The 24415-nt window shown below is 40.4% G+C and overlaps 1 protein-coding gene across 2 annotated transcripts in view; it reads left to right on the top strand.

Annotated features, from left to right (window-relative positions):
* Nucleotides 1-24415, top strand: part of TAFA2 (TAFA chemokine like family member 2) — a 54309-nt gene that overhangs the window by 18304 nt on the left and 11590 nt on the right. The window lies entirely within an intron of this gene.

The following is a 24415-nucleotide window of genomic DNA, read 5'->3' as shown; positions in this document are numbered from 1 at the left end:
TAGTTGATGGTGAGTCCCTCTGTCATAAAACAGTTCCACTGGCCTTGATTCACATAATCAGGGTAACACTTTATTCTTCCTGTCCCAATAACAGAGAAACTGGGGATCCCAGAGCCGCCAAAGTGACCATTTGGGCAGCTGTGGGCTCATGGTAGGCAGGGTGGGTGTGCCTATGCAAACAAGATCAGTCCCTGAAGTTCTTTTGCACAACTCGCCACAATTACCACCAGATGTCAGGGTAGAGCTCATCCTGACTCTGCTTACAGTAGCAATAAAATTATTACATAAAAGATTGTCATCTTTTTTAGTTATACATTTAATCATAACTTGCAGAAAGCAATAGCAGATTTCTTAATATTTTCAGGCCTTTCCTCTATTTGTAATGTTATCTTCTCTAGAATGGCTAGATCATTCAGGCATATATACCAATCAACCATTTTAATTTCTATAGCTGATTTCCATTTTGGAAGATTAGCTTTCCCCTTGCTCTTTGTTACTAACAGATTATAAAGATGTTAGGATTTAAAAATCCAATATTGTGCTAACCCTGCTGTTACTTCTTCCTATAATAAGTAAACATATGGACATTTCCATAAGATAGGAATAAAATCTGCTTTTCCAGTTTCACAACTCCCGCATTTATAATTTGTGCTGATGATATCTGCATTCTTTATGAGTCAAAGTCCAATATGTTCTAAATAATATATTCTGCGGGATTCCTTTTAAGTTTGTATCTAGAGATGGCAGGTAGGTTATGCTCAGATACAGGGATAAGTCATTTTATAAAAACAAATTAAAAGCACCCTCTACATATCCAGACTTATTCAATTAATCCTGTTGTCTTAAAGCTAAAAATTCCTATCACCTTGCTCAAGAGCACAGACCATTTTTTTTAACTCCTTAGGATGTCCAGTTTACATTCCATTAATATAGAAAATATTTGTATATATCTGTAGTTCATTTTTCCATTTTTTATTTGTAAGTACTTTAGGATAAAAAAAAAATCTATTTTATACAATCACATTCCAAATTTGTCATCTGCCTAAATATAAATCTTAATCTTTCCTTTATTCTAGAAAAGGAAAGAAATATTTTCAAATGTGGTGAGCAGCTTTAAAAATATCAATAATCTGCCTTGATTGCAACACCATGGAATCTCAAATTCCACATAAAGAGAGATAACATAGATGCCTTGAATACCTAGGGAAGTGATTTCAAAATTTTTAATGATACCCACTGTAGGTGGTTTACACCAATAGTACCTTTTTAAAAGTAATAGTACCATTTTACATAATACCATTTAGTACAATATAATTTCTTGTTAACATTGTTAATATGGGCTTATCCCATAAACTTGCATTCTTATACATATGTGAGGTTAAAGTATGTCTCTTGAATAAAGTTTGCCCCAACTTCTGGCACATGCCTATTTTTCTCACATGCTTTATAGTAAACAGATCATCTGTGATTTTGCTGATGATAATGGCAGCTGACTTCAAGAAATAGAAATGGGCTCTAAAATAGTCTTCATATTTTGCCTATTCTGCTGTCACTTTTCACCTTTTTACTATAGTGGAAAATCTTAATGGTTACAGCTCTTTAGATCTAGGACTCTGAATCCTCCTTTTCCTGGCAGAGAACTATCTTTTGGTATTATAGCTAGAGCCTTACCAAATTCATGGTCTATTTTGGTCATTTTCACGGTCATAGGATCTTAAAATCAGTCAATTTCAAGGTTTCAGATCGATGGTAATCCACTGGCGGGCCGCGAGACAGTTTGTTTACATTGACTGTCCGCAGGCACGGTCACCCGCAGCTCCCAGTGTTACCCACCACTGTTTCAGATGTTTACATCTGATCAAATAGGGTCTGATCCTGCACTGTTAAGATCAATGAGTTTATCTCTTGAACTCAGTGGGGGGCGGAGTGGGTGATAGGACCAGCCATATTCTATTGCATCAAAGGTCAGTGTAGACTTTTTCAGGGGGATCACAGGTCAAGTGAAAGCTGCAAAAAACCAAATTTAATCATAGGTAATGTTTTCTAGACCTTTAATCATTTCTGTTCCTCTTCTCTGGACTTTCTTCAATTTGTCCACATCTTTCCTGAAATGTGGCGTGCAGAACTGAACACAATACTCCAGTTGAGGCCTAATCAGCGCAGAGTAGAGCAGAAGAATTACTTCTCCCTAGCACTTCTTTCTACTTCACAATTATTTCTCCTAGCCCAAACAACAGATGACAGAAAATATTAAATTTAAAAAACAAAACCAACTTTTTACAAGGAAACTTTGTTTAAAACTTTGCCAATTTTGTTATAGTGTGCAAATTGACCACTAAAGGGGCCGTGTTTGGTAGTGGAAAAACTTTCCTCTAATATATGTCAGACTGACTTTGGAAATTTCATGAAAGGGAAACCAGGTGTGCTAAATGCTATACATGATAGAGTGAAAGGGGGTTCGTGTGTGTGTGTGCAGTTTCCAGTGAGTGAATATTGAGAAAATTAGGCATTTGGAAGAAGTGGGAATTTTGGATTCTTAATTGGATCATTCACCTCAGAACATCTGCCAGAGGTATTATGAGCAAAGATAACAGTATCCAAGAGAAGATATAAGATGAAATAAGCAGGGGAGAACAATAACATTGTGCTATATTGCTGTACCATCTTGCACTGTCCATATTAAGACTAAGTGTAGCGAGTGGGACTCACCCCTGCAGCACCTCCTGCTGGTTGTCTCTGGGAATTAGCTCATCCAGCCACCAGAGTGCCCTCTGCAGGCCGGTGTCCCACTGCTGCTTGGCCCCCGTGTCCCTCCTGCACCCGGTGCCCCGTTATCTGGGGTGCTGCCCCTTGGCAGTAACCCCTTTCTCTCGGGGTCTCCCCTCCCCGGGGAACCCCCACCCACTATCCCCACCTCGCCTCAGTATAAGGCCTCAGTCATTGTCTAGCCCCCATGCCCTGGGGCAGACTGCAGTATCAGCCTACTCATCACCGGCAAGGTAGGTTTGGACCTGCTGCCTTTGCCTACCCCGGGCTGCCCTCTGCAACCCTCAGTACCCATTGGCCTTCTGCTAGGCCGCAGCCTGGGGCTTTCCAGGCTGGAGCTCCCCAGCTCCTCTGCCTTTCCCCAGCCCTGCTCCACTCAAGTACTCTGCTCAGATCCCAGAAGCTAGAGGGAGTCTGCCTGAGCATCCGCCTAGCAGCCCCTTTATAGGGCCAGCTGCGGCCTGATTGGGGCGTGACCCAGGTGCGGCTGTTTCCCCAATCAGCCTAGGGTTTTCTCTCTCAGCCCCGGCCCTCTCCAAGGGCTGGCTTTTAACCCCTTCTTAGCCGGAGTGGGGTGACCCCGCCCCGCTACACTAAGGCTGTGCAATCTTTCCCCAGTTTTGGTTCAAATACGTTTTAGTGACATGAAATGGCAACTTGCCATCATATGGTTTCAGAAGCCACTGGCAGCATTTTGAATTTGATTTATGCAAAATGGAAACATTAAAATGAAAACTAGGCTGAAACTGTGCAATCCTAACCTATCAAATCATCTTATTTTTATCCTTCACCATAACAGGACATGTTGTAAAGAGTCAGGATACAAAGTATATCCTGATATTCAAACATTGGAGGCAGCTGGGGTACCTCAAGGAACCATTGTCACCCTTGGAGCCAATTCTACTCTGTCCCTGTCACCAGCATGGATTAGGGCATCATAAGGGTTGCTTTAAACTATGCTGGGTGGCTATGGCCCCAAGAGGCTGCTGTGTTGTTCAGGGATTTCTGGAAAGAAGTGAAGCCACACCCCTTTCTTCCTAGCCACACCTCCAACTCTCCCCTCTACATTAAGGTTTGGGAGGCTGGATGGTGGAGAGGTAGCTACAAAGATCTGATCTACTTCCCCTCTCCCATGCCAGGAGAATACCCATTTGGCCATTTATGCCAGCTTCTTGGCCACTCTGCACAGCCAGAAGGACTGGTGCAGGTCAAAGGATCTACCCCATAGTGTCACATCATTACACGCCTTTCTTCCCTTGTGCTTTAAGGTCAGCATACAGTGACCAACTTTTACACACACTACATTAACATAGTTAAATTTCCTAGCTTTTACATTGAAAAACATCTTGTGTAAATGTGGAATATAAGGGAAAGGATTAAGAGAGAACTGTCCATTTCATCAGAAAGATGTGGTAGCTATATTATTAAAACAGTAGGGCACACATTATGATAAAAATCCAAATAAAATCTATTTTTGAGCAAAAATAGACTTTTAAAAAATCTTGTGTCACTTTTAATTTGCTTTTTAAAAATAAATACCAAAAGAACCAGTGAACATTGTTGCTTGTAAAGTGTCATATTTTAGAACAGCTGTTGTTTAGTTATACAGGTGCCAAAGAACAGTTCAAAATCAGTCAGCTATTTTTGGAAATACAAAACAAAAATGATTTTAATAATTCTGAGCTCTGACTCTCATTTATAGTGTTTTCATCCCAGAGCAAATAAGTTCACATTATAAATGTATACAAATTGAGTTCATAGCAGAAGGTCTCACAAAACTTAACTAGAGTAGTTCAAAGGGCATTGCTGTAATAGATGGAAATGATATTTATTAAACCATAGCCTATACATTTTAGTTGGTCATTCAGTTTGTTTTTCAGGTAATGTGATTTATTTTATGACGGGCCAGATTCTACCCACCTTACTTGTGATGAGTAGTACTTTACTCCTTGAGTAGCCCTATTGAATTCAATGGTACTAATCAAAAGGGAGTAGGAATGGCAGAATCTGGCTCTTTCTGAACTTCTAAAAATCATGATGTCATTTAAAGAAAATAGCTTTCTTAGTTCAAATCCTTGCTTCTGTTCTAGATGAGTGTATTCAGACTTAGATATGTCATCATTATCACTATCATAGCTTGTTGCTCCAAAACCACAGCCAAGACATAGTGTTATTACTTACCTTGAATAGTTCCTCCGGAGTACAGGTTGTTGACAAGGGGGACTTCATCAGGCATGTTCAAGTGTTTACTTAAGCTCTCCACATTCACATTTGGGGTCATTCTACAGCTTCCACTTGGTCAAATTGTCACCAGTCTTGGCCTCCCCAGCTCTCACTCTATTTAGAGTACACAAAATGTTTCTGGTTGACATCAGTGCCTGGAGGATATTGCTCTGAAGAAATCAGGTTCTCCAAGAATATTGACATTTCACCCCATTTTGTTACTCTGTAGCCTTCCACAGTAGTATTTTGAGGTAAGGGATTTTCAGAGGCAAATCTCTTTCTGGACTTCAGCCTTTTGACTGGTGGAATGTGTCCATACGAAGGATGACCATACTGAGGCACAGAACTCTGCAGTTGAATAACTCAGGGTGAGACTGGTTGCTTGGATTGTTTTGGGGTCAGCTCCCCAATTTCTATTGGCCAGTTTCTGGAGTACACAATTCTTTTTTATTTTCTTGATGTACTCTTTGAATGTCAGTATTCAGTCTAATGTGACCTCAAGGTACACCAGATGTTTGTGGTGCTAAAGGATTATATCATCCTATGATATCTGGAGTTTTTGCTTCACCTGATGGTGTTTCAGGTGGAAAGTGTATACTTGTGTCTTACTAGGATTGGCATTCAGAAACCATGTGTGATAGTATTTTCCAATTACACTTGGGAGCCAGTTAGAATGTACTCACTGTCCTCAAATCTTTCCGGTTGGAAGGTAATGCAAAGATCATCTGGATAAATTAATCTTTGCATGTTGGGAAATTCTGGTTGGTGATTTTTGTTAAACCACAAGGGTGATAGCACTGAACCTTGGGGCAATCCACTGAGTATGACATTGGCTTTTCTGACCATCCATCATAAACCCCCCCCCCACAGTTGATTGTTGAGCAGGGAGAAGTTGATCTGGACCATTTTGCTATTTCTCAAAATTCTTTCCAGTTTCAGTAGACATGCACAATAGTTCACAGTGTTGTAAAAAGCTGACAGATCAATAAACACAGTCCCTGTAATTTTGTAGGTTTCAAAGCCATCTTTCATGTATTGAGTTAGGCTTACAACTCTAGCCCACAGCATTAATATCCTTGATCATCAGTTAGCTCCCCTTCCACTGTTGGTGCTATTCAAACCGTTACCACTTGTTCACGTAGCTTGTCCTTGCAGAGTAAGGATATTGGGTGGTAACTCCTTACAAAGTTAGAGTCTTTGTGTAGAATGAATAGTGCAACCACTTTGGTCTGTCTCCATAGCCTGGGTATCTGTGTTGTCTCCATGCAAGGGTTAAAAAATTGAAGCAATCACTTCTGTGGTCTCATCCCAAAAATCCAATAATAGATATGCCATGACTTATGTGCATAGCTCACATTTAATGCTGTCATGAGAATATGCACCTAAAGTTTAATAAAACAGTTATTATTCTGCTCTTGGCTGCCAGCAGATTTATCCCAAATCTCTACTCTATTTCCTGAGCATAGCTGTAGGAGTGACTATAACCTAATTTTCCCTCTTGCTTGATGGTAGGAGTACAATAGCCTACATTTAAATAACATTCAGGTTGTGAACCAAACTAACAAACATGAGAAAATTCAAATTTATGGCTGACATTTCATCTTAGCTCAAATCATTATATCCATTAGAAGAGGACTGCTAAGCTCTAAAATATCACTTTAATTTCCCTAGCTTTTGTCAGTTTGGGTCACAACCTGAACATTTTTGAAAGTAAGGTTTTATATTCAGCACTTTTGTTTTGTATTCAGCATCCTGTGTGTGTGTGTGTGTGTGTGTGTGTGTGTGTGTGTGTGTGTGCACGCATGTAATAAATTTATATATATAAAGAAAAGCCCCTTAGATACGTATGGCACATATGTACCAAAACTGGTAGATAAAGAAGAGATAAATAAGACATGTGAGATTCCATCCTTCAAGACAACTTTCTGAAAACTCATGAAGATATTATTCTGCATCTATAGAATATGAGCTATAAACTTCAGACTCTTCCTCTGTTTCTATGTTCATTTATTGAAGCACCGTGTCTATAGACCTTTTGCGTCTCTGACATTCCAAATTTTCTCTGAAAGAGAAAGTGTACTGTACAAGAAGGCTTTAAAAATCAGTCTAGATATGCTGCTGTCATATCTGGTAGCATTTCAAAATCATCTGAAGTAACAGCTGTGTACAAACAAATAGTATACTCCTCAAAATATTTTTGTTTTTCTTCCAACACCAGCGTCCCATTCTGACACCAGTATTACCTCTCTGGTATGCTGAATGGTAGCATAGGTCCAGGATCTTGCAGATTGGCTTCCCAGTGGAGGAGAAATCAGGAAGCAGAGTATGGATCTATTCTAAGTGTAACTTGTTTTATTTGCATACCTACAGCAGTCCTGGAACACAGGTGGTCAAATAACACAAAGGAAATTGCTTCTTTCAAGAAACAGAACCAGCCCTAATGTCTGGTTCCCAGTGATCTACTCTGCCTCAATAATTGACCCTAATCAGAGATCAAAGCAGAGATCAAACTCTCCTCTCTTCTCACACAGCTCTCACTCCAAAGACCACTGCCTCTACACAGAACCTTGCACAACAAAAACTCACAACCCAGCATGTCTTCCCAAGACTGGACATTTTCTTGCATGCCTTGGAACTTGGAAAACACTGTGCAACTAGTGCCACTTGGTGATTCCTGTCAGACCACTACAAAAAGCCTAGGCTCAAACCTGCAGACTTTTACAGCTGGTTACTGTACTTTGTAGTACTGTTCAAGTCAGATCTAAAGCCAGTTGAAGTCAGTGGAAGACTCTGTTTGACTTTATATCAGGTGTGAAATGCTCAGACTCATTTAGATCTACTTTGCTGTGTCCTTCAGGAAAGGGACCTTCAGTGATCACGATTCATTGTCTCTTCATCCAAAGGAATAAATAAGTAAATGAAATGGACAACGAGCAAAAGAGAAGGATGAAATTTCTCACTCATTTCTCACACGTTAGAAATCCTGATTCTAGATTTGTGAGTCTTTTCAATGTGTTGCACATATCCGAACAAACAAAGGGTACGTCTTCACTACCCGCCGTATCGGTGGGCAGCAATCGATTTATCCGGGATCGATATATCGCGTCTCGTTAAGACGCGATATATCGATCCCCAAACGCGCTCACCGTCGACTCCGGAACTCCACCAGAGCGAGCGGCGGTAGCGCAGTCGACGGGGGAGCCACGGCCATCGATCCTGCGCCTTGTGGACTCCAGGTAATTCGATCCAAGATACTTCGACTTCAGCTACGCTATTCGCGTAGCTGAAGTTGTGTATCTTGGATCGACCCCCCCCTAGTGTAGACCAGCCCCAAAAGAAGCAGTGTGTGCTAGTGGGCAGGGCACTAGAGTGGAATTCAGGCAACCTGGTTTCTATTCCCGGTTCTGCTACTGACCTGCTGTATGACTGCATGAATGACTTCAGATCTCTGTGCCACCTTTTGCCTGTCTTGTCTATTTACCATTTCAGGGCAGTGACTGTCTGTCACTATGTGTTTGTATAGCACAGTGGCTCTCAAACTTTTGTACTGGTGACCCCTTTCACATAGCAAGACTCTGAGTGCGATCCCCCTTATAAATTAAAAACACTTTTTATATATTTAACACCATTATAAATGCTGGAGGCAAAGCAGGGTTTGGGGTGGAGGCTGACAGCTCGCGACCCCCCATGTAATAACCTTGCGACGCCTTGAGGACCCCCTTCTTAGGTGGGACCTTTAGGTCCTCTCATAATAAATAATGATACACAGGTTAAGAATTTAAATTAAAAAATTCAAGACAAATTTCTGTGGTTAAGTTTGTTTTGCCTCCCAGCTGGAGTCACTTTTTAAATGTATAGTGACTACACATAGTATAAACACTTGAGTAATAATAAAAATGAAGATAGTTTATAGCAGTCACTTCTGTTAGTGTGGATGCAATGCTGCCGTGCATGCTTTTCAAGCATTGAAGCCTACCTGCACAGTTGATAAATTTGACATCTGCATGTCCAGGTGACAATGTATGTATGCAAAACCTATGTGCCGCTAGGCTCTGCAAGGCGCACATGCAGGTGTTCGTGCTATAAAAGTGCACAAACAAAAATGGAGACTGCATTGAATTTCCCTCTCCTGTGAAAATTTGGACCACAGTGTCTGAAATAATAAGCTAATTTTATATCTTGTCAGGACTTTCATGTTATTAATCATGCAACTGAAATGAGGTCACTAACCACAAAGAGAAATAACAACCTGTGAACCGTATATGCTTTAACTTTTGTGAAGTGATTCTTGTTACTTCCAAATACTAACTGGCACAGCCAGAAGCATAACTGCTAAGCACTGCAGTATTTTGACACAGAACAATTTGCTGTTAAAGCAGTGGTAAACTCCTGAAGTCTGAAAATGCTGGCTCTCTTGTTGCATATTCCGTTTCTGATCCCCTTCCTTTTACTTTGTTTTACAATGCTCTACTACACCCTGCTACAACTAGAGGATTTGTGTTAAGATTATTCTCAAGATTTCACTGACTTGCAAGAACCATGAAGATCAGGTGCCCACCAGTTATGTGTACGTGACCAGACAAGGTACCTCATGAATGCTTTTTTGGCTAGAGCTGCATTGTATCCCTTGCTGCCTTGCTTTTCCAGGTGGCTGGTAGAGTGGGAAAAGAGTCCTTCAAGATCTCTCTTTCCCCCCCTCTCTCCTACAAAGGCATTCTGCTGTGACAACCTTCTCTGCAGCATTGAGGATAGATTATTCTTGTCTGTCTTCAGAACTGTCAGCACCACAGACTGGGGAGAATTATTTAATACACACCAAATTCCTCCTGGCTTGGGAATTCAGGGCTAGAACAGTAACAGTGTTTGTTGAGAGTCAACAGGTAACTTGGAGGTACTCACAGAGGTCATGGGTAATTTAACTACTGTCCTATAAAAGTTTGGTGTGCTCCAGAAAAGCGACATATGGTCCTACGGGTGTGTATAGGTGGAGAAATGTTCTAGTGTCATTTATGGAACCAAGTTAGGCACTGCAGAAACCTGGACTTTGCACGTACATCATATTTAAGGGTTTGTTTGTTTAACCTGTTCTTGGCCTTCTGAAAGAGTTAAGTGTTGATTTAATTTTCTAATTTTCGAGTTACTTATAGGTCCAAAGGTCTTAAAATTAAAATGGAGATTATAAACTGATTCTGGTCTGAGTTTTGAGGTCTGAACATGGACCTTTTCACTAAAAACCCTGTGTCCTTAGATTGCAAAGTTCTAAAGGCCAATTTTTTAGCCACAGACACAGCAAAAATGCTTGCTGCAAAAATGGTGCACATCATATTCAAAACCTTTCGAGGTGTGCACAAATGGACATTTACTTGTACAATTTGAGAAACTGTGTGCCTAAATGCTTGTTTGCATGTGAAATAAACTGATCCGCAAATTGTTCATTGGTGTATACATGCTCATTGTGCCTGTGCATGAAAATTTGGACATTAAAATTTTCTCTGTTCATTACATTTGCAATACTTCTCCTCAACCACTGCACTGCACACAAAATGATTTTAGATGTACTGAGATTGTTTGAATCTTTCTTTGCTGTCTCTGCTGTACTTATCGATATCTGCTATACTTGTAAGAGCAATTTACTGTCCACACATTTTATCTGTTGGGCTGAGAGAGACTGTTCTAGATTATTTTTTTTTAAATTAACTTGGAATGCCAATGTCAAGGACCTCTGCACCTTATTGGCACAATCATACTCTGTGTATTTGGATATGGCTGGTGGCCTAGAACCACAAGCGTATGGCTTGTTATAAGGAATGACTGTGTCCAAAAGGAGCCTTGACCTGGCCTGGTCTCTTGAGTCCTCCTCACCTTGTATGGGTGGTAACTGCAATGTATGGGCCTCTATTGAGACAGTGATTAAAACAGGAAAGATTCAGCTCATGAGGGTTCTGAAAAAGAAGAGAGGATGCTGTCACTTCCAAAAAAGCAATCTACATATGAGGTGGCATTATTTATACCTTATATTTTAATATGCATTTTTATGTGTGGTGCATTTGAGAGGCTCTCACTACCCCACAATTTTAATAAATCACATTTATACAATCATGGTGATGCATATAATGTTTTCAGCTTCTGACTATCAGAAGTATTGGGAGTGGTATTTATTGTTTCTAGCAAATGCCTCTATTAATTGGGGTTCCTTGTTGAAACAAGTGTCCTGTCTGAGAAGCCTGCTTCAAACACCTTAAAAGAAATCTGATCTGTAGGAGGAGACATCTGAAAATATTATCATTTGGAAATCCCTGAGCAAAACAATCTGTGTTGGCATTGCCCTGTATGCTTCCCCCTGCAAGGTTGAACTGGTTGTGTGTGTGTGTTTTAAGAATAGCCAGCTTGTTCCCTGTCCATTCAGGTTCATTTCTTAGATTCTGTCTAGATACTTATTGATTCATCATGCCCATGGCTTAGACACTTGCTATTTATATGGAATCAATAATGTAGAGGGAAGATTGTAGCAGGTAAGATCATTCTAAAAGAGAGGATTTCACAGGACTAGACATGTGCCTTGTTAGCTATTTTTTCTGAAGGCCTGAGTTAAGTTCCTCCCCTGACTCTGCACTTCAAAGAGTTTGCCTGGGGCTCTACAGAAAGAAGCTGAAACTTAAAATTAAGATCTTTCTTTCAGTGGGTAAGCTGAGTCTTGGGACATTCTACAAAGTTTCTCCTGAGCATGAGAGATAATGCTGGTGGAGTCTGAAGTACTGTAGAGGATTCTTTGAAAGAGGAGGGTAGGGGATGAGAGGGTAAGACAAGTACTGTAGTTTTCATTAAAGCAGGTATGCTTATACATGCTTGTGTTTTGTGAGAGGTATATTTAGAGTCAAAGATAATCCCTGATATTCTAGTTTAGTTGACAGAGTACAGAAAGGGAAAATGCATTACAGAGCTGTGAAATGGAATGTAAAAATGCATTGTAAAGGTACAGACTCTTGTAAAACATTAGTTCAGGTAAACAGCTCTGCTGAGATATTAAAACAACAACAACAAACAAACAAACCCAACCCCAGACCACAACAAAGAAGTGAGGTAAAAGATTGGAAATGTAGAATTTGAGGTGATTCAATCCATAGTGGGAACGTAGATTATATTTTATCATATATACATGCACTGAAGGCAAAATTCTCCTTTCAAAGAACTCCCATTCTGTGTACGTGAGGGGAGCATAATATCAAAGTACCATTTTGCAGCCTGAGAACAAAATTTTATAAGAACCATCTGCAATATGGAGCTTGAAGGCAGTAGTATTTTCACAAGTTCAATGAGACCTTATTAAGCGAATTATGTAGGTCATTAATAAAGCACAAAAGTTTTTCTGATAGCACACACTCCATAAAATGGATTCAAGTTAAATCAGCTTAGTGGTGCCTTATTAAAGTTTTCAGCGGTTCAAGCAAGCGATGTTCAGGCCCATCCTTAAAAAAACAAAATCATAATCATGAAATGATGACCTTGAGAGCTATCACCTTCTCTTTATTCTTCCTCTTTGAGGGGAAGATATTGAGAAAGTTGTGATGAGACATCTTTGGTGTCATGTAGAATTTTCAGGTTCCTTGATTCCGTTCAGTCTTGCTCTAGTTCTGCATGTGTCTGCACTTGTTACATTAGTGAGGATCTTCTAGTAAAGAAGAAAGTTAAGGTGTCAATACTGGTTCTTTCAGCTCTGCCAGCAACATTTGATTCCATTGACCACAATGTTTTCTTGACCTATCTGTAGACCCTAGCTGAGGTAAACAGTATTTGTGGTTCTCTTCTGTCCTATCAAAAAGTTCCCAGAGGATTTTTTTGGGGTAATTACTCATTACTTAGTGAATTCTTATGCGGTGTTATTTAAATAAGGTCTGTAAGCATCACCATGCCTATTTTACAGGTAGGGTAATTGAAGCATAGAAACACTAAGTGCCTTTCTTGCAGTCACAGAGTGAGTTAATGACACAGCTGGGAATAAAGCATAGGTCTGGTGACTCCCAACTATGTCAACCACAGCTTGCCTTTACTAGACTTCAATTACTCTTACCACTGTGGCACATGATATCGGCTGAGCTGCTTGACTCTGTACATGTAACCATGTGGGTACTGGAGGCAAGATGCTCTAAGTAGATCTTGATTCTGAAATTTGCCTCACCATCTGGTCCAGCAGCACTTGAGTCGGTTAGCATATAGGGGTGCGGTATAAGGCTCTTTTTCTCCAGCTTTTATTTGAGGTAGAGCTGGGTGCAGAATGGGCATTCCTTTTAAGGGGAAGGAAAGTGGAGGAAGATCTTTTTGCTGACTCACAATTCTGAATTGTGTATTTTTGTCACGTGCCCTGACACAGTGCAGGTCACATTTATGAAATAAAAGAAGAATAATAAAAAGTGTATCGGTATGGAATATTCAAGACACATTTCCCATAAATTGGGTAGATTATCATAGAAACCAGAAGCTACCTGCTGTAGTACAGAAGACAAGATTTTTTTTTTTAACTCTGTCAAATCCTGAAGGCTGCTCTGAGACATGTGCCCCTGCTTCTTGCTGAGTCGAGATTTCTGGCACATGGCCCATCAAGTGAGAAAGAGGAAGAGAATAAAAAGTCTTTATGCCAAGTGTTCCTTTCAATGCCTGAGAACTGGATTGGTTCTTTCCCCCAGTGAAATTATATAATTAGTAATCTTGAACCTCCATCTGTTGGAATATCTGTTAATTTACAGAATGTCAGCACACTTTATTGTATCATTTGCTGAAGAAGTTTGATAACATCCTAGGAAAGAGTGGACATTCTACCTCCTGTAGTATTCACAAACTGCTCACATTATGTGCTCAGTTGTGCCTGGTCTGCACAGCCCATTCTTGTGGGTGATGTCAAGCTACAGTCCAGGGTTTCTCAAACTGGGGGTCACAATGCCTCAGGTGGTCACAAGCTGTTAACCCTGTGCATGGTGATGCTTGGGCGGTGGCTGTCAGCCCCATGCATGGTTGGCAGCTGGAGCCCTGCCATGTGCAGGGCTGAGAGCCTGATCCCTGCCATGCATGAGGCTGACAGCCTGAGTCCCTCCAGCCCAATTCCATCCCCACCCCACTCTGTCTCTAATCCCATTCCACCTCCAAAGAAAGGGTGCTAAAATAGAAGTTTGCCCAGGGTGCCATTTTCCCTAAGGAGGGCCCTGAGACTGAGACAACATTAGCGGGCTTCGTTGTTCAGTAGCTGAGGAGCTACATTAAACCGCAGACCAATCAGAAAACTGAGATCAGCAAAAAAAGTAATTTATAATTTAACAATCTGACACGCAGGCAGGGGCAGCACTAGGGGGGGCTTGCGGGGTCGAGAGCTACCCCAAAATTTGCTGTAGCCCCCCCCTGTAACCACCCTCCCAGCGCAAAGGTCAAACGTTATGCAGAAGTAAGAGTGGCATGGTATGGCATTGCCACCCTTACCTCTACAGTTCTGTGCCACTGCTGGTGGCAGCGCTGCCTTCAGAGCTGGGCACCGGGCCAGCAACTGCTGCTCTCTAGCCACCCAGCTCTGAAGGCAACACCTGCTGGCAAGGGGGCATTAGTAAGTCAGCTGTGAAAAGTGATATTTGTATGTTTGTTAATATCACTTTTCACTGCCTCCCAGCTAGCTAGAAAGTCTGCTGTGAAGTCTGCACTTGTAAGTCACCTGTGAAAACATATTGACAATGTTTCTTCACGCCTCCCCCCAATATTAAACAGTAATTATTAAAAAAAAAACTTTCCTGCTTATAACAATAATTTGATAAAATGTATTTTAGTCTTAATTTAAAAGCTGTGAGAATTAATTTTAAATAAATGGGCTATACATTTAGCATTTAAAATAGTGTTAAATATAAAAAAATGTGTTTTTAATTTCTAAGGGGGGTAGGACTCAGAGGCTTGCTGTGAGAAAGGGGTTGCCAATACAACAAGTTTGAGAACCACTGAGCTACATACACCAACCGAGTGGATGTGCAGGAGACATTCTGCCTACCAGAAGCAAAATATCTCATGAAGCTCAGCTCCACTGTTGATACACAGGAGAGCACACAAACTGCTACAGGCTTTTAAAGGGTGCAATGCTGGCCTCACATAGTTGATTAGCTCTGCTGGCTAGCCCCAGGGGAGGAACAGCAGCATGGTTCCACCTGTTCCCACCCCACATCTTCTTTGGGGCATTGCTGCCACTCTTGGCTGCAACTGATTAGCAGTCCTGAATTCTCCCAAGTTCAGCAGAGGCAATTCTAGCTGGTCTTTAGAGCTGGACAAATGTAGAAAGGTTCCTTCCTCTCTTCCTGCTCCTGTGTGTGCCTATGATAAGACTAAATTATCACTGACACTCTTACCCAAAACCCTTGTCTCAGAGCTGTATGCAGTTTCATGGGCTCAGCCAACATGCAATTTTCTAACTGACAGTAATGCCTCAAAAGGACAAATATATATGCTAACAGGGTGTCTACTGGAGAGAGTGGAAATACTCATTCAGGATAGTTTTAGGATGAATTAATTTTATTCCTGTATATGCAATTATAGCTTTTCTAGTGAATCCTCGTCTGTGACACAGCCATAAAAATGCGTTGACTTTTGGGAGAGAGAAGATTGGCTCAGCAATGCCAAAGGACTGATTGAATAAAATTAGCCTCAATAAGTCTAGGAGGATCAAGTCAGATGGCTCAGAACTCGCCAGGTCTAAGAGATTCTACATGAAGTACTCCATCTGTGGTTTTATGTTGAGGAAAGATTACATGCTCAGCTGGGGCCAAGCCAGTTTGCTGTGTTCTTCCAGTAAGTCTTTTTCTCAGTCAACTGAGAACGTAATCCTGTTTTCCATTTCAGAACCCAGCCAGTGCCTTGGGAATATCTGGGGCTTGATTTCATTGGGGTTATTAGTGAGCTGGTTTCAAGAGAATGCTTACATCGTAGTTTTCTTGATGTTTTTCCCAAGGGGGCAAAAGTCTTCCCACACAGATGGCTATAACTGGTGGCTGGCAGACAACTGATGGATGAAATTTTACTCTGGCACCATGCAGTAAAGCATGCTTGGCAATGTGATTATGACAAACCATTCTTTAGCTTTGTGTTTAAAAGGCTACCAGGAATGCTGTCAGCACAGTGTCATGTGAACCTCTGCTTACCATCCTTCATCTAACTGGACTAAGTAGGTTAATTGCATGGTAGAGGTAGCTCACCAAGTGTAGCTGGGTTAATATCTATAGGATAAACACTTACCAAGAATTACTCCTTTGAGTTTTAGAAAGGCTTTCTGTGGAAGCACTATGCTCCATCCAAGAAGACTAGTAGGGCTTCTGTTTGAGATATGCAGGGTCTAATGTGTACAAATGACCTGCTTTTGCTGTTGGGTGGCAATAAAACAAACCCTACCTGAATGGTCAAACAGGTATCTGCTCCTTTATTTGTTTTAAAGATTCAAGTGAATAAACTGATTAGTTCAAAACCTGTCCCATAATGTTAGACCATACAAGAAAAAAGGGATCCTAGAGGAAACTTAAAAACAGTGCTGTACATTTAAGCCAGTTAAAAGGAAGTGTTTCTTTACACAGCATATTCTACTTTGCGTGTGCATGGAGATATACCTATCTCATAGAACTGGAAGGGACCTTGAAAGGTCATTGAGTCCAGTCCCCTGCCTTCACTAGCAGGACCAAGTACTGTCCCTGACAGTTTCCTGCCCCCCCCCCCCCCCAATCCCTAAATGGCTCCCTCAAGGATTGAACTGGACTTTTCTGCTGCATGAAGACTTTGAGACAAATAGTGTTGCAGGGTTTGAAAACTGACTTTCCATAACCCTTGCACCTATATAAGTTTAGGATAAAGTTAAATATGTAATAAGTAGACTTGGCGAGCTGGTCAGTTTACCAGTCAGATAATGTCAACTGACCGCCTATTATTTGACCATGGTCAAATGCCAAATATTCTAGCAAGAATGCTCTGATGTAAGCGGCACCTACCTTTTGTGTTGCATCATGGTGCCATTCTTTCATTTTTTAGAACTTAATTTAATCATCTTTCACATTTTTCTGAGTAAAAATAACTCAGTTCAGTAATTTTTTTGTAATTGGGTATACATATCTATCAAAGGCTAACCCTGTTGGAGATAATAAAGTCTTACTCTTTGTTACTGTTCTAATAAATTAGTACTTTGAAATATTTGACAATTTTTGACATTATTTGACAATATTTGACCAATATTTGACAGGCAAATTGACGAGTTGTTTTTGGACTGGTCAAATGTCCAACCCTAAAATAAGCCCTCATATGCCAGAGAGTGAGATGAGTTTATAAGGGGACTGAGGGTATATGAACAGAAAGGAATTTCCCACATCATGCATTATAGTTTATTTTTTTTTATCATAATCTTATATATAGAGTGGCATATCGAGCTACAGTGAACCATTCTGACTTGGTATAGCAATTCTTCTCTTCCACTTCTTACAGAATATTTTAGAATGCGCCTCTTTATAGCTGTTGATTTATGAGCCTGATGCATAAACCTCTCCAGTGTAAGCTTTTTCCTTGCTAGTCAGTGTAGATTTCTTAGCCTATTGCTTCTTGGTGGCATGATCGTGTTAGAAAAAAGTTTTGCTAAAGCTTACATTAACATTCTCTCTTTCTCCCCTTCCTTGCTTATTTTTTCTTCCAGATGTTCATTAATAATAATGGGCTCAATCATCAGCTATGTGAGAATGACACTCTGCACAAATAAAGGAAGAGGGAAAAGTCGAGATGACTGTTTGGCATCTTTATACCATCTTCTCCCCCAATACTGGGACTGCCCAAGGGCCATCTTGCCCCCCTCCAGTCTAACTTAGAGCTGCCTCAGTTATGCCAGCTCGAAATGAACCCCTAGCAGCCACGACACTGGCCAGGGCTTACCAAAGTGCAGTGCAGTCCTGCCATACCCCCATATGCTTCCTTCCCATCACTGGTATTCTCCCTACACTTGCCAAGGGGAGATACTTCACCCATTCCTCAGATGAATGCTGCACTCTGTGAACACTACCCCACAGTCACAAAATAGTGCATGGAAGAATGGGACTATGTCCATGATCCTCTCCACCAGACACAAAACCTTACTAGCCTCCCTCATTATGTTCATAAGTGAGCAGCCCTCCAATTTGTGGTTGCCCCCTGTGTGATTACCAGGGGTGGGATGGGCTCCCCGGTCCCTCTCTGTCTTCTGGCATTTCCATGCAAGGCTACTATGACTTGGCACAAGGTATATTCTAGATACTTTGAAAATAAATGATCAAGATACTAGACTCTGAAAAGGTGGAAAAAGGTTACTTCACAGGAGAAATATACATGTACATTTTCATACACATATATTGTAGCTATGAATTACCTGGGTATGCTGAATTCCAGTATATGATATAAATGAAGGCCTCTGAAGGAGGGATTCTAGTCTATAGAGTGAATAACACATCTGTGGGAAACATATCTAAAGAGCTGTTTAAGTAGTAGTATGGAAGGGTGCAAAGGGCAGGATGAAATTATTTGTTATATGGCAGATTCCATTGTGCTACTCCTTGTGACATCTGGAAAATGATGCAGCATGAGTACTGTAACAGTTGCCTGTCCTGAGACACAGCGCTACCACAATATGCCTCACTGAGGACATGGGAATCCCAAGGTTGCCTCACATGGGTATAAAACATAAACTAAGGCTGAATATGGCCCGGTTTTTGCAGTCATCTCTCCTAGACACTGAAATCATCTAATGTCCCTGGTATGTGCAGTTGTGAGAGACTGTCCCAGTGGTAATCTAAGCTCCACGGTTTTTCATAGCAATATAATTGGCTAACTCTGTCCTTAGGGGCCTGATCCAAAACACAGTGACATCAATGAGAGACTTTCCATTGATTTCAGTAGGCTTTGGATCAGGCCCTTAATGGGTTATCCTCATTGAAGCTGACTTTAATGTAAGTAAACCATTGCTTATACAGTTTTCATTAATCCAACACAAAATTCGCCTTTGCTACTATTGGGTAAACATAACACAAAGATGTTGAAATTAACCACATAAAATAAATATTCTGTATTTTTCTTTTTTGCAAATCTTTATTTGGCCTTCAACAGAAGAAGCTAAGTTGGAAAGCCTGTCTCAGCCACAGATTTATATTTCATTTTACAGTATACTCTTCCAGCTACTAGCATTTGTTAATATAGCTTTTAAAAACTATGCAACCAGGACTTTCCCCCCTAATTTTGCAGAGGTATTCATATCCTTCCCATCTAGAGTGACACAGCGAGACTGACATGACATATTGAAATTGCTGAAGTGTAGAGGCAAGATAACCTACATTTGCTTTCCATGTCAATCAGCATGAACAATGCAAACATTCTCCATGTAAAAAACACCGGTGCTTTTTCTGGTCATTTAATAATATGCTGATTTAGGGCTAGAACTGGAAGAGTTATAGTCAAACTACTAATTTTGTTTTATTTTTTCTTCTATCAGTAAAAAGTCAGACTTCTTTAGACATTATCAGGGCAGAATTTTGAATAATCACTCATTGTAACCCATGCAAGAATGTGGCAGATTGGTAACCAGCTGAATTTAGTATGGGACTGCTTTCACAGTTGTCCCATTTTAGTCCTTACTGTAACGACTCCTGTGGATAAGGAATATTTGCATGAATAAAGACTGCTCACACGAGTAAAGGTTTGAAGGACAGAACCACTGCATTTATTTTGTATAAGATGTCTTGTCCATTAGGCCAGAGAAGACTGGGAGGCCCATACTAGCAGACTCTACTTCAGATATCACTGGAATTAAACTTAATGGAAAAACAAAGCTTTTACCCTTCCCTCTCCCTTTGTTTGTGTCACCCATTTGTTGCTTCTTGTTTCAGCTAAGGGTCTGATTCTGCAATGATCCTGCAAAAACATATACACCTCAATAAGACTCACAGTGCATTAAGTTCAGGGCCGGCGCTTCCATTTAGGTGACCTAGGCGGTCGCCTAGGGTGCTAGGATTTGGGGGGGGCGGCATTTTGCTGCCATTGGCGGCAATTCAGCGGCGGGGGGTCCTTCCGCGCTCCGGGTCTTCGGCGGCAATTCTGCGGCGGGTCCTTCACTCGCTCCGGGACCCGCCGCCGAAGTGCCCCGAAGACCGGGAGTGCGGAAGGACCCCCGCCTAGGGCGCCAAAACCCCTGGCGCCGCTCCTGATTAAGTTAAGCATGCATATAATTCTTTGCCAGATGTGGGTTTAAGATTTTAAGGTCTATTACTCTGTGTTTGTACAGCATGTAACAGAATGGGGCCCAGACTTCATTGGGATCTTTAGATACTACTGTAGTACAAAATAATAAAAAGAATATTGAAGAGTGGAGTTCACCTGAGCCCCACCCTCATGCATAATTTTAGTGACTTGCATATAATATATTCATGTCTGTTAAAGCAAAGTACTAATCTCATGCATCAAAAAACCCCCAAAAGCTAAACAAATTTTGCTACCAGATGCATGTGTGCGAATCCCATTGAAATCATATTAATCTGAGGGTAGAGTCTAATGCTTGGGAATAAATATATTTTTAAACTAAATAACTGGCTTTTATGTATAAGCTGGAATCTATAGCATATAAAGATTAGAGAGCTTTTCTTGTTGAATTTAAAAGCATTCTTTAATATTATACATATTAAGAGATAACTACCTAGCCTTAATTTCTTCATTAGCATAACTGGTAACACATTAAATTTCAGGGTACAAATATTGTGTAAATACTCCTTTATATGATAACTGCAGACTATTTAACTCCATGAAAACTACCATAAAGTGGCAGATTAATTACAGCTCATGCCATTACAGGGTAATGACATGATTATTTCTCTTTTCTAAATGCACTCTAAGGTTACATAATATCTTCTGGAACTATTATGTGTAATTATTAATAGCACTTTGTTGTATGTACACAAATACTTTCGGGCCTGATTCAGCAAACCTTACTCACATGTGTAGTCCCACTGATTTTAATAGAACTAGACATGTGAATAGGGTGACCAGATAGCAAGTGTGAAAAATCAGGATGGGGGTGGGCGGTAATAGGCTTCTATATAAGAAAAAGTCCCAAAAATCAGGACTGTCCCTATAAAATCGGAACATCTGGTCACCCTACATGTGAATAAGGATTACTCATTTTAGTAAACGTTGCAGGATTGAGTTCATAAGGTGTATTTTTGAATAATGAATTTCTGTAGAATTCCAATAAGGACATTGTTTCACAAATACTTTCTGTAAAGCACTTTGAAGAAGAAACAAACCAAAAATGTGACTCTCATAAACTACTATCTCAGTTTGGAATGGTTCAACGGTTTAATGAGGTTAATTTGTATTAGGTTGAGGGAAATCCTTTATCTACTGTATAGAGGCTTTCGTTTCACATGAATGTGACAGATATTGTACTTACTGCACTGGAACTTAATTATTTGATAGCACAAGGAACTGAAATTCCCACATTTCCTCTCTAGGAACATTCACGGTATACTTTAGATGGTAAATAGAAACTAGAGGATAGTTGCCCTAGATTTTTAATATGTTGAAGAGACAGAGTAGCCTTTTCTGGAAGGTTTTATTTTTCTACCTCCAAAAATGGAAACAGTTTTACTAAACAGTCTCTGAAATGCTATAATTGGCATTTGGTTATTTTTTGCTCTAATCTAGTCTTCACATATCACAGCAACTTTTGAAATGCTTTTCTTTGCCATTCACAAACGTAAATGATCATTTCATTTAGATTACTTTGGCATAAAAGCCTTGGAAAATGCTCCATTTTCTCTCTAATGACTACAAAGTAAAAAATTAGCTGTCTTGAAAAGTTTTTGTTTCAGCAGTTATTTTTTTCCTCAAAGCATTATACAACAACCTAAATCCACTAACTAGCTTGCATTTCAGATGACTATTGGTGCATGTAGGTGATGTTTTATTTCCGCTTAGAAGGTGTAATATGGAATCTCTAGAGAGCCAGTCAAGCTGTGTAAAACTGTTAAATAGGAGAGCATAGAGGCAAACAAAATTTCAGAATCAATGAGACAAATCAGAATACAAATAAGGACTGAAATCTAATCGAGAGAAAAATAAGCAGGAACAAATTCACAACCTGACACTCAATTTACTTTCTTTTATAGCTTCAGTGTCAGGTTTGTTATATGAATCTCATGTCAACTCAGTTAAATGAATTTGTGTTAGTGTGTGTGGGTTTGAAATGCATAATTGCCCATTATAATAAAAATGAATGTAACTTTTCAGAACAGGTATGTGTGTCTATTCTATGTTCATGCTACATATTATATATAAGAAATATAGTGTATAAGTAATTTATTTTACTGTATACACAAAATTCTCTATTCGCTATAAAACATATAAAAGATTAGTTGAGAAAAATGTATGTAATTCTTTGAGTCAACGTGTTAACATGCAATGTTAACCCATGTAAAATAATTTTCACGGTGGTTACTTTGTACCAATGGGCCTAAAAATATCTGCTTTAAAAATCTCATGGGTATTGGGATAACATGCCCCACTAACTTCCTAGAAAAGTTCAGGTAGATAGCATGAGCAGCATCCCTCTTTCTCAATTTTATTAGCAATAGTTAAAGCTTTTAAAACAGAAAAACATTTCACAGAATCACAGAATATCAGGGTTGGAAGGGACCTCAGGAGGTCATCTAGTCCAACCCCCTGCTCAAAGCAGGACCAATCCCCATACAGATTTTTGTCCCAGATCCCTAAATGGCCCCCTCAAGGATTGAACTCACAACCCTGGGTTTAGCAGGCCAATGCTCAAACCACTGAGCTATCCCTCCCCCCATCCCTCTACTTAAGTTCGATTTTTCAAAAGGTGGAACCTCTTTTGAATTTCTCACCTGATATGTCACCTTTCATAATCTGCATGACCTTGGTTTGATCAGTCACATTGTGTTATATCATTTCAGCTGTAACACTGTACAACCTGACACTGTACAATGTGATGCTAAAACTGAAATGTGTAGAGAGTGATTACAATGATCACAAGCTGTTTGACTGGCTTGGTTCTAATGAAAAACATGTGATTGCTTGAATATAATGTTCTAAGCAGTAGCTTCCATTTTCGTAACTAAGAGCCAGATTGTGGGCTACCCCTCTATGGCTGTGCATGGACAAGGGTGGCAATCAAGTGGTTGCACAGTTTACAATAGCTGTCCTTGCACTCTTGGGAGGGGAGGAATTTGCTTGTTCCTGCTCCCTGTTCTTTCAGGAAGAAAGACTCTGAAAAGGGGTCAAAGAAGAGGTCTGGTTATGGCCCTGCTTCCGCTTCTTTCCACCATGAGCATCTGCTTTGTCTTTATGGGTAGTCTCTGCTTTGTCTTTATGGGTAGTACAATCTCTTTAGTGCTCATCTTGGGTTACTGTGGCCTGGCAATGGCCCCAAGTTAAGGGTGGAAGTTTAAATTCATAGTCTAGTTTTAAGAATATAGGCTGCTGGCCAGAGAGGGCAGTGTGCTTTAGAACGGTTATAGATTCCCCATACACTGTAGCATTCGAAGAAAAAGCAAAGTCAAAGCTGCTTGTAAAAGGGCCCAGTCCTACATGGCAAGTCTCCCATTAGCGCCCCAAGTTTTGTATTTGTTTGCCAATTCAGGTCACCTCCTGCCAACATACCAACTTTTGGAATTTGGGTAGGAAGGGGATGACAGAGTCTGCATTCTTGATAAAATTTCATAAAATATTTTGCACTTGCTACCTCTCCAGTGCCCCCTCCATGTGATTCAAATAGAGCTATCCAAGGCTGAGACAGTGTAGACCTGAGGAAAGGAAGTTTTAGGTAATATTTTCTAGCAGTCTCCTCAAGGTAACATCTCACAATCTCATTTGGGTACAATATAAGTCCTGTGTATAGACTGACTCTCTGGTACTTTAGCAGTAGTTTTACGATCTGTCTGTGATCTGCCCTACAATTTCTAGCAGCCACTGGTTCAGCTTGCAGTCTCAGCAAGCTTTGATGAAATGAAAATGATACAATAATTAGTTACTATACCTTAAATAGTTAACCTTTCCCCTAGGCAGATCTTCTCCTGGGACTGCTGTAGCCTCAGGGCTGAAGTAATTCCTGTGACTGGTTAGCTGATCCTGAAACAAGAGAGAATGGATAGTGTGTCCGAGTAGTCATTGATCCACTGCCCCCCAACCCTGCTTTGCACTACGAAGCAGAGAGCTCCATGACATGATGGGGGATCATATTCCGTGCATAGGATTCCCAAATCCTGCCACATCTTCTTAATGGAGCTGTACCAGTTGACTAGCGAAATGAAAAAAACAAACAAAGAAAAACCAGGACATTTCAGGTGACTTAAAGGAAGATCCTGGGACATCATATAAAAAACTGGATCTGTCTGGGGACATG

Source organism: Emys orbicularis, chromosome 1 (genome assembly GCF_028017835.1).
Source record: "Emys orbicularis isolate rEmyOrb1 chromosome 1, rEmyOrb1.hap1, whole genome shotgun sequence".
Classification (NCBI taxonomy): domain Eukaryota; kingdom Metazoa; phylum Chordata; order Testudines; family Emydidae; genus Emys; species Emys orbicularis.
This window is presented reverse-complemented; position numbering and strand designations above follow the sequence as displayed.